The following is a 13357-nucleotide window of genomic DNA, read 5'->3' as shown; positions in this document are numbered from 1 at the left end:
CTACTACAAGCACTTCGGTGCAAGGAATACAAGATTGATCTCTCAGACTGGACGTAGGGCACCGATTGCCTGAACCAGTATAAACCTTGTGTCTCTTTGCATCATCATCCGGGATTAGGGGCACGCAGTACAAATTTACTAGTTGGTTGAGGACCCCCCGGTCCAAAACACCGATAGTTGGCACGCCAGGTAGGGGCTTCTACGTGTCAGCTTCATCATCCTAACAAGTCCCGGATGGCAAACCCCGTACAACCACTGCGTCTCGACACGGTAATCTGGTTCGGGAGCCTAGAGTTCATGTCTCTAGGATGTGAGTACGATATGGTACTCCTCACACCCCGAGTCTTGCTGACCGACGACGACATCACGCACCCACAGCCCAGGCACAGACGGCGCCCGGGCAGCAGCTCTCGTCGCGCTCGCCAGGCACGACGCGAGCAAGGCCACTCCGACACCACGCGAGCTCATGGTGACGCACTGCGTTCTACCGGCACCCCATGTCCAGCTGTTGGCGCTAGGTCCCTGGTTGGGGACCTGACTTGCCTAAGCCTAGACATGGGCAAAACGTCAATGGCATGCGGTGATGCCCCGTCATCTAGCTCTTCCCTACCGCATCCTTAGGGATCGGCTCCGGCGGTGCAGAGCCTGGCGATGGCACCATCCCCGTACCCCTTTGGGTTGAGAAATGCCGCCGCCACCTATGCTTCCGCCTATGCCTCTGCTCACATAGAGCCCTCAGGACGCCACCAATGCTTCGCCCTCAACTTCAACACCACGACTTCGATCCATACCCACGCTGACTCCTCGGAGGAGGACGAGGCATGGGCTGGGGCAGACTTCTCTAGACTATGAGACCCTGAATCCATGCGCTGCTTCCTAGCCGCGAGCAACTACTGCTTCGGCTACTCTGACTCTGACGACGAAGGCGCTTACGACCCCACTCGCGAGTGCTTCCACGTCGGGCTTGGGATGCCGAGGACGGGCGATGAGGACGAGGGACAGGCAATCATTCCCCGCCTTGTCGGGGAGCGGGCGACGCCACACCTCCACGCGTTGTCCCGCCGACAGCGTGGAATGAGAACCCTGCCCCTGCACAGCCACCCTCCTGTCCTGGTACCGCTAGCCAAGGACGAGGCCCTCTTACTCTACGTCGCCGTGATGACCCAGGTGGTCAACACGGCCGTGGTAGTAGAGAGGAAGGAAGAGGGGCACGCTTTACCCATCCAACGACCTGTTTACTTCATCAGCGACGTGCTTTCTAAGACCAAAATGCGCTACCCCCACATCCAGAAGCTGATCTACGCCGTAGTTTTGGCTCGACGCAAGCTGCGTCACTACTTCGAATCCCACCCGATAACCGTGGTGTCGTCTTTTCCCTTGGGAGAGATAATCCATAACCGAGAGGCCTCGGGCAGGATAGCCAAGTGGGCTGTCAAACTCATGGGGGAAGCCTTGACTTTCGTGCCTCAGAAGGTGATTAAGTCTTAGGTCTTGGCCGATTTTGTGGCTGAGTGGACCGACACCCAACTGCCACCTGCTCAAATTCAAACGGACTGCTGGACCATGTACTTCGACGGGTCCCTGATGAAGACTGGGGCAGGCGCAGGTCTGCTCTTCGTCTCCCCCCTTGGAGTACACATGCACTACATGGTTCGGCTCCACTTCGCCGCCTCCAACAACACAGCCGAGTACGAAGCTCTCGTCAACGGCTTGCAAATCACCATCGAACTTGGAGCACGGTGTCTCGACATCTGGGGCTATTCGCAGCTCGTCGTCGATCAAGTCATGAAGGAATCAAACTACCTCAACCCCAAAATGGAGGCATACTGCAAACTGGTACGTCGCCTAGAAGACAAGTTCGACGGTCTCGAACTCAACCACGTCGCGCGTAAATTCAACGAGGCCACGGATGAACTGGCAAAGATGGCATCGGCGCGGGCCCCGGTCTCCCCAAACGTCTTTGCCAGAGACCTCCACAAGCCTTCCATTGACCACGCCTTGGTAGCAGAAGAGGGCCCATCGGTCGAGCCCGCCGTAGGGCTCGAGGCCCCCTCTATCGCCGAGACTCATTTGGCCAAGCCCGAGGTCATGGAAGTCAACCCGGAACCTCCCGAGGCCAACCAGGACACAGACTGGCGAGTCTCATTCCTTAATTGCCTCGTTCGAGGACAGCTTCCCATAGAAAGGACCAAAGCCCGATGGCTTGCTCGGCAAGCCAAGACTTACGTTCTCAGCGACGGCGAATTGTATAGGCGAAGCCCATCTGGTGTCCTCCAACGATGCATCACCACCGAGGCAGGTCGAGCCCTACTCTGGGACTTGCACGCGGGAGCCTGCGGTCACCACACAGTGCCTCGGACCCTCGTTGGAAACGCCTTCTGCCAAGGGTTCTACTGGCCAATAGCAGTTGCTGACGCCACTAAGTTAGTACGCTCCTGCGAGGGATGCCAGTACTACGCGCGGCAGACGCACCTCCCGGCCCTGGCCCTCCAAACCATCCCCATTACATGGCCGTTTGCTGTGTGGGGGCTTGACATGGTCGGGCCTCTGCAGAAGGCCCCCGGGGGCTACACCCATCTGCTGTTAGCGATCGATAAGTTCTCCAAGTGGATCGAGGCTCGTCCGATCAATCGAATCAAGTCCGAGCAAGCGGTGTTGTTCTTCACCGATATCATCCACAGGTTCGGGGTTCCGAACACCATCATCACCGACAATGGGACACAGTTCACCAGACATAAATTCCTGATGTTCTACAACGACCACCACATCCGTGTGGCTTGGTCGGCCATGGGATATCCTAGGACAAACGGCCAGGTAGAACGTGCCAATGGCATGATCCTACAAGGCCTCAAGCCAAGAATATACAACCGGTTGAAGAAATTTGCCAAGAAATGGCTTGCCAAACTCCCGTCGGTAATCTAGAGCCTGAGGAACACCCCGAGCCGAGCCACAGGGTTTACACCGTTCTTCCTGGTCTATGGAGCCGAGGCTATCCTCCCCACTGACTTGGAATATGGTTCCCCAAGGCTATAGGCCTACAACGAGCAAAGCAACCGCACCACCCGCGAGGACGCCCTCGACCAACTAGAGGAAGCCCGAGATGTGGCGCTACTACATTCGGCCAAGTACCAGCAAGCCCTACGGCGCTTTCAGGCCCAGCGCATTCGAAGCCGAGACCTGAAGGTAGGCGACCTGGTGTTAAGGCTAAGGCAGAACAACAAGGGCTGCCACAAGCTGACCCCACCATGGGAAGGACCATACATCGTCGCCCAAGTGCTCAAGCCCGGGACCTACAAGCTGGCCAACGAGAAGGGCAAAATCCTCAACAACACTTGGAACATAGAACAGCTACGTCGTTTCTACCCTTAGAATTTCCAAGCATTGTATACATTGTTTCTCGGAATGCAATTAAGAAGCGTTCTTTAGTTGTTCTAATTTTTCGAGAAACCCGCCGAGCCCATCGTGGGCCTCGGCATTACGATAACACCATAAGGAAGGCTCTGCTCTGTCTCTGCAGAACCGAGCCTCCCTCGGGGGCTAGCAGGGGGGACCCCCCCTAAGTCCCACGCACCGTTTTTAGTCGTTTTTCGAAAAAATTCCTACGCCAAACTCTCTAGCGTGCTTTGACAAGTTGATTGTGAAAAACCCTAAGGACCGAAAGACTGTCCCAAGGCCAGAAGGTCGGTTGAGTCGCGAGATGGCCTACGCCTCCGGGCTACGGCACTCCCTCACCACCTTCTGCCCAAGGGGCAGCTTAGGCTCCGAGGAAGTTTTTTGCAAGAGATACGTTCAGAAACAAGACAGAGGGCAGAGGCTTGGAAATACAATAAAGAAAAATGATTAAAAAAGCATCGGCACACTATCACTTAAAAAAGGCCTCGACGGCCATAAGCGTCACGATACAAAGCTAATCCCTAGTCTATTTACATGGCCTCTTGGGCCCAGGTCAAGGCGTAGGGTCTCCAGCATCGGCCGACGGTAGAGGAGGGACCACCTCCTCTTCGAACAGCCTAGACAGCGCCGCGCCGGGACCCTCCGATGCCTCCATCAGCTTCGTCACCGCCTCATCGGCCTCCTCATCATCATTGAGCAGAACGTAGCCATCACTGATGGCTTGGAGGTCAACATTGATGTAGTGCGAGGCGATGATGGCCAGCACGCGCTTGACGCCCGTATGCAGCGCCCCTCGGAGTCGCTCGCGCACTTGGCCGCTCAACGCAACCAGGCGGCTCCCAAGAGAGCTTCCTGACTAGACCCCCTCGACTTCCAGGGCCTCGCAGGTGGTACGGGCGGCGCTCTTCAGTGCTTCATGCTCCCCGATCTCGGTGTCAAGCACCGCCTGCACTATGGCGGAGGCCTCGGCTGCCTGGGTGACCTCTTTCTCTAGCTCTGTGCCAGACACAATGGAACAAGGTTGAGCACAAATGAGTACAAGCCAGAGCAAGGGTGGAAGTCTATGGAACTCACCCTCGGCCTTCTGCCCCCAGCGTCGGGCCTCGACCTGAGAGGCCTCGGCTTTCTCCTTCCAACACTGGGCCTCGACCCACGACGCCTCGGCCTTCTCCTTCAGGTGCTGGGCCTCGACCCGAGTAGCCTCGGCCGCCCTAGAAGCCTCTCTCCCCAGCTCTGTGTTACGGCAGGGAGTTAGGGAGCGAACACAAGAAAAGCGAATAAAACGAGAGGAATAGGACTCACCTTCGGCCTTTCCCCTCCAGACCACAGCCTCGGTCTGGGAGGCCTCAGCCACCGCAAGGGCCTCGTCCAAGGCGCCTTTCGTCAGCTGGTGCGTACTCTGCTCCGCCCCTAGCTGCCCAGCAAGGACCTTGCCTGAGGCTGTGGCTTCCTCAGCCCGGGACCTGAAGGCGTCCCGCTCACCGGCCACGCGGGTCAGCTCCTCCTCCAACTCCTTGACCCGCGCCGCCAGAGGGGCGACCTACCCCTAGGCCGTGGCTGCCTCGACCTTTACATCGGCACAATGAAGGCAGAGGTCCTCCACCTCCGCGCTCCGCGCCGCCAGAAGTTCATGGGCACCGGCAAGCAGGCCCTTCTGCCGCTGGAGCTGGTCCCAGACGTCCCTCTCCCACCGGAGAAAGACCGACTTCCTGAGAGACTGGGTCTCGAGCTCCTGGGTAAGCAGAACAGGGGTCATTCACTACCAGAAAACCCGGAAAAAGACAACACCGCATGAGAAAAGAAAGTGCGAACCTGGGTGACTCCCGGCAGATCATCGGCCACCACGGACAGCGCCATCCATAGTGACCGCTCCGCCAGCTGGCGGTATTGCTCAAAGGTGTCCCACCGCCTGCCCTCGGACGCGTCCTCAAGGGTGAACAGAGGCTCCCCCTCAGGGTCATCCCGGCTCTGCCACCGGACACGTGGGTGATCCCACCCATGGGGCTCGGGTCGTACCCGTATGAGGGCTAAGCTTGCCTCGACCGAAGTCGGAACCAGCTATTCCACGGCGACGGCCACCTTGGCGTCGACCGCCTCCCGCCCCCGTGAAGTATCGTCGGAAGAGACCGGATGGACCTGAACCAAGGGTGCCACCGAGGCCACCGCCACCTTTGTCTCTACCTCTGGGGCCAACGGCCTCGCCGCGATCACGACGGCCTCGGTAGTCCCGGGGGCTCTGGCCTCTGCCATCGTGGCCTCGGCGGTCACGGGGGCTCCGACGGATGCCATTGCCTCCTCGGCGGTCCTGGGCGCCTCGTCCTCCATCGCCTTGGCCTCCGAGACCCTAGGGGCCTCGACCTCAGTGGCCTCGGCAACTGAGGGTGCCTCGGCCCCATCCGACTCATGGGCCTCGCCCTCGCGGGGCGGAGGCGATCCCTCCCCCATCAGTGTCGGGGCCACCTTGGCAGCCCCTCCTTGGGTGGCTAGCTCCTTCGGGTTGGCCCTCACCGACGCCGCGCCACATTGTAGGGCGACTTGTGCCTCCGCCACCCAGTGGGCGGTGGAGCCGGAGTTCACCTTGAGCGCTTTAAGGAACGCCAAGGAAGGCACCTCCGTGGGTCGCTTTCGGCTAAGGACAAAACACTTACAGGGTCAGCACGAGACAAAGGAACGAACGCAAAATGTTGCGGCTCCACTTAAAATACGCTTACTTCGAGCGGGGCAGCAACCGCTTAGGCACGGTGACCCTCGTTTGCAAGGGCGGTGGCGGTGGTAGATGCACGACCTCCATATCCATCGGCGCCGGTTGGTCCTCGACGGACCCCGGCGCCCCCTCGGTCCTCTACGGGAGCAGTTGCGTCGCCACCTGCACCACCGCTGCCGTCGAGCCCACTGGGCTGACGGCACGCTTGCCTAATGCCCACTCCTCGGGCGTGTCGGCCTCGGCCCCAAGGCAGGCAATCGCCGACCCTAGGGTGGCTCCTCCTCCTCCTAGGAGCGCCGGGCTGCTTGCCGATGCCCCGGGCGCCGTCTCCTCAACGTCAGGGGACCCTACCCCATCTTGCCCTCATCATCCTCGTCCGAGGCATCCGTCGATAGCGACGGCGACGGGGACTCCTCCAACGGGAGGCCGTCCTTCCTTTGCTGCCGACGACGCTCATCTAGTTTCTCGCACGCAAGAATCTACTTCGTGCACTTCGCCGCCTTGGCGACCTTCCGCTTTTTCTGTGCCTCGGCGTGCGCCCGGTTGATCGCCCGCTGCCTCACGTCCTCGGGAACGGGCGGTGGGGAGGCTCGCACGTCCCTCATCCCCTGCAGGAACGTCGAACGCGCATGAGGGAACGAGAAATGATGAGAAACGGAGAAGGCTCGGGGGCTACAGCGGCGCGCGACTTACCAGCGAGAGGTACCCCCACGACGGACACATCGCGACGGTGGTCAGACCACCGCTCCTCAGCTTCGCATCCACCGTCTCCCTCACCCGGCGAAGAATTTCCTCGTCAGAGAGGGCGGAGGCCGACATCCGGATGCCCGCGATCGGCTCGTTCGGCCTCATCTCGAACAGGCACCACTGCCGAGCCATCAGTAGCAGCACCCTCCGACTGTGGAAGGCGGCCACGACCACAGCCGCGGTAAGGTAGCGGTCCCGCAGCATCTGCAGCCCCTCCAGGAGCGGCTGCAGCTTGGGCTGATCCTCCCTCGGGACGCCATACTTCCACCCCTCCGGGCAGCTCCCCACAATCCGCCCAGTGTAGGGGGGAAGTCCGTCGTCGTCGTTGCGGAGATAGAACCAGCTCGTGTACCATCGACGATTGGTTGACGTGAGCTGGGCCGGGATATAGAGGTTCTGGCGGTCCTAGCGCACTTGGAGAGTGCAGCCGCTGGCCCTCACCGCCTTCCTCGTGCCCGACGTGCCCGTTGGCTTGGTGGTATGCCCCGCCCGGAAGAGATGAAGCCACAACTCCTAATGGGGAGCGATCCCCAAAAACCCCTCGCAGACGGCGACGAAGACGGCCGCCTGCGCGATAGAATTGGGGTTGAAGTTGTGGAGCTCCACGCCATAGTAATGCGGGAGTGCCCGCATGAATTGGTCCACCGGGACGCCGAGGCCACGCTCATGAAAGGACACGAAGCTCATGACGTAACCGGCGTGAGGCCTCGGCTCCGGCTCGCCGACGGAGCGATCCACTCTGGCCTGTTGGGGTCGGTCACCGGATGAAGGAGCCCGCCGTCGACGAGCGACTGAAGCATCTCCACGGTGACATCGGATGGATCCCAAGGGTCTGCCTCGATGACAACAATGTCGCCGGCCATGGGTGTGGAGGAGGGTTCGACTACGGCAGTGAGTCTCTCTCTCTCTCTCTCTCTCTCCGCCTCGCCTCTCTCCCTTCTTCCTCCCGGGGCTCTCCGCTCTAGCGATGGCTCAAAGACAGCGAAGCTAATACGGGCAAGGTAAGGAGGGGAGGGACGACGCTCGTTGCGTATTTATGCAGGGTGAAGGCGAAACGGACGAGCGACGAAATCGGGGAAGTTTCCCTCAGATCCGGCGCGGTTAATCCTAATCTGATTTTACCGCCCGCATGCCCACCTTTTCCTCATTAATCATGGGAACAATTACGTCCCATCCGCTGACACCACGTCGCGTCCGACCGCTGCAGCAGCAAGCGTCATTCCGCCTGCCCAAGGAAATCACCTCAAAAGTCGTGCCAGTCGTTGTCGAGCCGATGGGGGAGATATCCCCCCACCCTATTCCTTTCAGATGAAGGAACCGAGCGCCGAGCCCATTACGGTCCAGGGGTTCGAAGGCTGGGCCCCTAAGGGTTTCGACAGCCGCCCCAGGGCAACAGAGTCAGGGACGACCATGGGTGAGCCCGTACGGGGCCGAGGCCCAAGCAAGCGAAACGCTTGGGACGCCCAAAGTCGTGTCCGAGACCGGCAGGGAAGTCTCCAAATGGGATCCCACCGTAGGGAGGCACCGAGCCACCGGGGCCCAACGAACGGTCTCGGCACCCACTAGAGAAGCCCTCTGGTACTCTTGGAGTGCGTCCCTAGACCGCTAGCCGACCCCTAACGAACGGGGCTCGGGCCTCCACTCGGACTTACCCGATAACAGCTCACCAGAAATGCCACCGCTCGCGCCCATCGAGGGTAGCCTGGCATATTCCACCCCTCCTTCTGAACGAAAAGGAAGCGCGAGGGTCGTATAAAAAAAAGGCAGGGGAACCCCTGACGGACCTCTCGCAGAGGCTAAGGGGCTCTCCCTGCAACTTTGCCGAGACCCAGCGGCCCAGGCTCGCACTCGAGGGGGCTCGGCAAACAAACCCCTCCTTCCGAATGAAAAGGAAGCGCGAGGGTCGTGCAAAAAGCCAGGGGAACTCCCGATGGCCCTCTTGCTCCGTGCAGAGGCTAGAGGGCTCTTCCTACAGATATGCTAAGCCCCTGCGACCCAGGCTCACACCTGAGGGGGGCACGGCAAACAAACCCTCACGCGCGAGGGGCGTATAAAAAGCCAGGAGAGCACCTGATGGCCCTCTCGCTCCGTGCAGAGGCTAGGGGGCTCTTCCTGCAAGTTTGCCGAGACCCAGCGACCCAGGTTTGCACACGAGTGGGCTTGGCAAACAACCCCTCCATCCGAATGAAAAGGATGTGCGAGGGTCGAACAAAAAAGTCAGGGGGGCCCTGACCGCCCTCTCACTCCGTGCGGAGGCTCGGGGGCTCCTCCTGCACCCAAGACAAGGACAAGCGACCCAAGCCCGCACTTGAAGACTCGAAAAAACACAATAAAAGGGCATCGAGCCCATTACGGTCCAGGGGTTCGAAGGCTGGGCCCCTAAGGGTTTCGATAGCCGCCCCAGGGCAATAGAGTCAGGGACGATTATGGGCGAGCCAGCGCTTGGCTGAGACCCGGGCATGCGACTGCCCGAGACGCTCTAAGTCGTGTTCGAGACCGACAGGGAAGTCTCCTAATGGGATCCCACCGTAGGGAGGCACCGAGCCACCAGGGCCCAGCGAACGGCCTCGGCACCCACTAGAGAAACTCTCTGGTACTCTTGGAGTGCGTCCATGGACCGCTAGCCGACCCCTAATGAATAGGGCTCGGGCCTCCACTCGGACTTACCCGATAACAGCTCACCAGAAATGCCACCGCTCGCGCCCATCGAGGGTAGCCTGGCACATTCCACCCCTCCCGAGCGAAAAGGAAGCGCGAGGGTCGTATAAAAAAGCCAGGGGAACCCCTGACAGACCTCTCGCAGAGGCTAAGGGGCTCTCCCTACAACTTTGCCGAGACCAAGCGACCCAGGCTCGCACTCGAGGGGCCTCGGCAAATAAACCCCTCCGTCCGAACGAAAAGGAAGCGCGAGGGTCGTATAAAAAAGCCAGGGGAACTCCTGACGGCCCTCTTGCTCCGTGCAGAGGCTATGGGGCTCTTCCTACAGATATACCGAGACCCAGCGACCCAGGTTCGCACATGAGTGGGCTCGGCAAACAACCCCTCTGTCTGAACGAAAAGGACGCGTGAGGGCCATACAAAAAAGACAGGGAAACCCCTGGCAGTCCTCTTGCTCCGAGCAGAGGCTTGGGGGTTCTTCCTACAACTAAACCGAGACTCAGCAATCCGAACTCGCACTCATGGACTCGGCTAACACAGTAAAAATCCTTCGCACGACGTAAGAAAAGCCTCTGGAGGAGTAAAATCCACTCCTCCAGGGCCTCGGGGGCTACACCCGGTGGGTGCGCCCACGCGCAGCCACCGAGGCCTCGAGTACGAAACGCAAATCTCAACATGAGCCACCGCAAGTCGAGTCTCAAACCTCCAAGAGAGCGCACACACTCTCTCGGAGGCTCGAAGGCTACTGTCGGGTACCATAAAAAGGGGGTACCCTAAGCGAAAGCCAAAAAAACTCATAAAACCCCCATGAGGCCTCCTTAGTCAAACTAAGGAAATAGTTCACGGTGATGTCCAAGGCCGGCTCGACCGAGTCCGGTCTCAGACCAAATCTCCGCCTCGCCCGAGGCCTCTGGTCAGGGTCTCGGACATCCCGATCCTGCTCTGCCTCGCCCGAGGCTGGGCTCGTCCCATGTCCTCGTCGCCTCCGCCTCGACCGTCCCTCTGGCAGGCTGTCCCATCCATTTAATGTGCCTGCATGCACCCGCTACGTCAGCCACGACTGGCAAGGTACAGCAATAGGAGCGATGGGACAACGGTCAAATCTTCTTTTTACCATCCCTTACTGACGGTACAGGGGTTACCATGCCCTGTGGACACACGTCCCGCGCTATTCCACCTAAACCGAGTACGACGCTGACCGCCGAGGCCCCCGTGTCGCACACGGGTCACGCCCAGAAGGCCTCGGGTGGTTAACTGCCTCTCCGCCTCGCCAAAGGCCTCGCCCGAAGGGCCTTGGACGGGAAACCGATTCTCCCGCTCGCCCGAGACCCCGCCCAGAAGGCCTCGGACGAGTTACCAACACTCCACCTCGCTCAAGGCGGGCTCGGCAAACCACCCCGTCGCCTCCGCCTCGACCAACCACTCCCACGACGTCGTCCAGATGATGGCTCAGTACGGGAGGAGTTGCCGACGAGATGCAAGTCACATCGACACCATGCCGCCCGAAACAAGACAAGGCAGGAGTTACCGGCCACTATGCACAGCATTGTGCCCACGACCACTATCCATACCGCACTGTGCTGCCTAACTCTAACTGCTCCAAGGACAATGCGGCATGGGGAGTTAAGCTCGGATCCCTGTAGCCTCAGAATCAGTGTACAGGGTCAGCCGCTCCCTCCACGCCTCGGCAATTCACCTCAGGGTCTCTATAACCTTGGGATTCACGCCTGCCGAGCCCCCACCCATGATGGCTCGGCCTCGGCACCGACTAGGCCTCGGCACCGAGTAGGCCTCGGCACTTCGTGCGGACAACGCGCTACGACCGGCACGTCGCTCGTCAGGCCCTACGTCGAGCGATTACGTCACACAGGATCAGATGTGACCGATGCGCTGCTCCAGTACTTCAAGGGCGGAACCACTCCATCGACCATTTCCGCCACAGCAACAGGCTACAGAGCTTGGATAGGCCGCCTCCGTTCACACGACGCCACGTAACTAGCACATGTATCACCCCCGTCCCCCTTCTACTATAAAAGGGAGGGACCGGGGCCGTTTCTGGGGGGCGCGGGACACTCGCAAAAACTTAGACACACTCAAGCACATACGAACTCATGAGGTAGACGAACACAGGTTGTAACACACACGCTTGAGATCAACCTCTCAAGCAACTCACCCCGTTCATCATAGAGACCTGGGACTAGCTCCCTCTCTCGCCCTGCTTGTAACCCCCTACTACAAGCACTTCGGTGCAAGGAATACAAGATCGATCTCTCAGACTGGACGTAGGGCACCGATTGCCTGAACCAGTATAAACCTTGTGTCTCTTTGCATCGCCATCCGGGATTAGGGGCACGCAGTACAAATTTACTAGTTGGTTGAGGACCCCCGGTCCAAAACACCGACACCCCCCTTGTTTCCTCTTTGGCTGGGCAGTCTCAGTCGTGGTTGTGTCCTGAGGTTGTGGAGCGGAGGCCTCATTGTGAGTATCTGTGGCTCCTTCCTCTGATCTCCTTTGCCCCGCTACGTATTGTCTGGCAAGACGAGCCGGAGGCCGATGTCATCTTTTCAGAGGTTGAGTAGGGATGACCTGTTTATACGGTAGGTCAAAAGTGTTAGCAGAGGTAACATATAGCCATAGCATTAGCCAAATTTACAAGCTACTAAGGCTTTATCCGTACCTCGTTGTTCGGATCAAAATCCTTGTCCAACTCGTCCTCCGTTGGCCTCCGTCTGGGTTCTCATGCGAAAGGATCCTCGGGACTTACATATCCCCCTGATGAGGTGCCGTCATCCTCATCATCATCCCCTTCTTTGCCTTGGGCATCCTCTCCGCCTTCTCTTCCCTGGGCTCCCCCCACTGGATCCTCATCATCGACAAGGTCCTCCTAAGTAAGCATCACTTCTAGACCCTTTTCTAACTCGTTATCGAACTGCTCCTGAGTAAGCTGGTCATCTAGTTCTTGCTCTCCATGGGATGGCTGCTCATCATTCACGGGGCATCGGGATGCACTCTTTGATGTTCGTGACATTTCGTGCCTTGTTCTAAGAGATGCAAGAAAAAAGTAGTATAAATAGTAGAAGTAGTAGTACTAGTGGTAGAAGTAGTAATACTAGTAGTACTAGTAGTAGTACTAGTAGTAGTAGTACTTGTAGTAGTAGTAGTACTTGTAGTAGTAGTAGTCAAACAAAGAGAAAGCAGGACTAGCCCACTGCATATGCTGTATGACTCAAACAAGATGGACAGAAGAAAAGATAAGCAAAAAAATTCAAAGTTAGGAGGCAAATGTCCAGATGTCCTTGGCATGCCGCGTAGTGCGGCACCCCAAAACCATGTTTTTCAGTAATAGAAAACACTGCTGCTCGGTTGGCAATCCCTATGCCAAGGGTCTTTATGATACCTTTTGCCCAAAGCATATGCAAGAATAAATCACCAGTAAGGAAGCAAATAAGCAACATATAATGGCCAGCCAAAAGCTCACTAATGCGAATGTAACTAAGCAAGATGCAGCAAGCACGCAACATTCGGCAAGACACAGATATTGCAAAGACCTGTGTGGTATATTTGGCAATGCACACATATTTCAACGACCTATGTGGTAAAAATAAAAGGAATACTTCTCGGTTGCCAATTCCAATGCCAAGAGTCTTTATGGTGCCGTTTGCCCAAAGCAAATGCAAAAAAGTAAATAAATAAATAAAATCACTAACGTGAAGATAACAGAGCAAGATGCAGCAAGCACAGGGCATTCTGCAAGACACATATGCAAAGGCTTCTGTTTAGACTAGAGGTACTTGAGAAGGCGCAAATTGAAGAGGCTGGAACTGGAACATAATTGTAGAAATGGCGCATCCCAT

Source organism: Miscanthus floridulus, chromosome 10 (genome assembly GCF_019320115.1).
Source record: "Miscanthus floridulus cultivar M001 chromosome 10, ASM1932011v1, whole genome shotgun sequence".
In the NCBI taxonomy this organism is placed as follows: domain Eukaryota; kingdom Viridiplantae; phylum Streptophyta; class Magnoliopsida; order Poales; family Poaceae; genus Miscanthus; species Miscanthus floridulus.
This window is presented reverse-complemented; position numbering follows the sequence as displayed.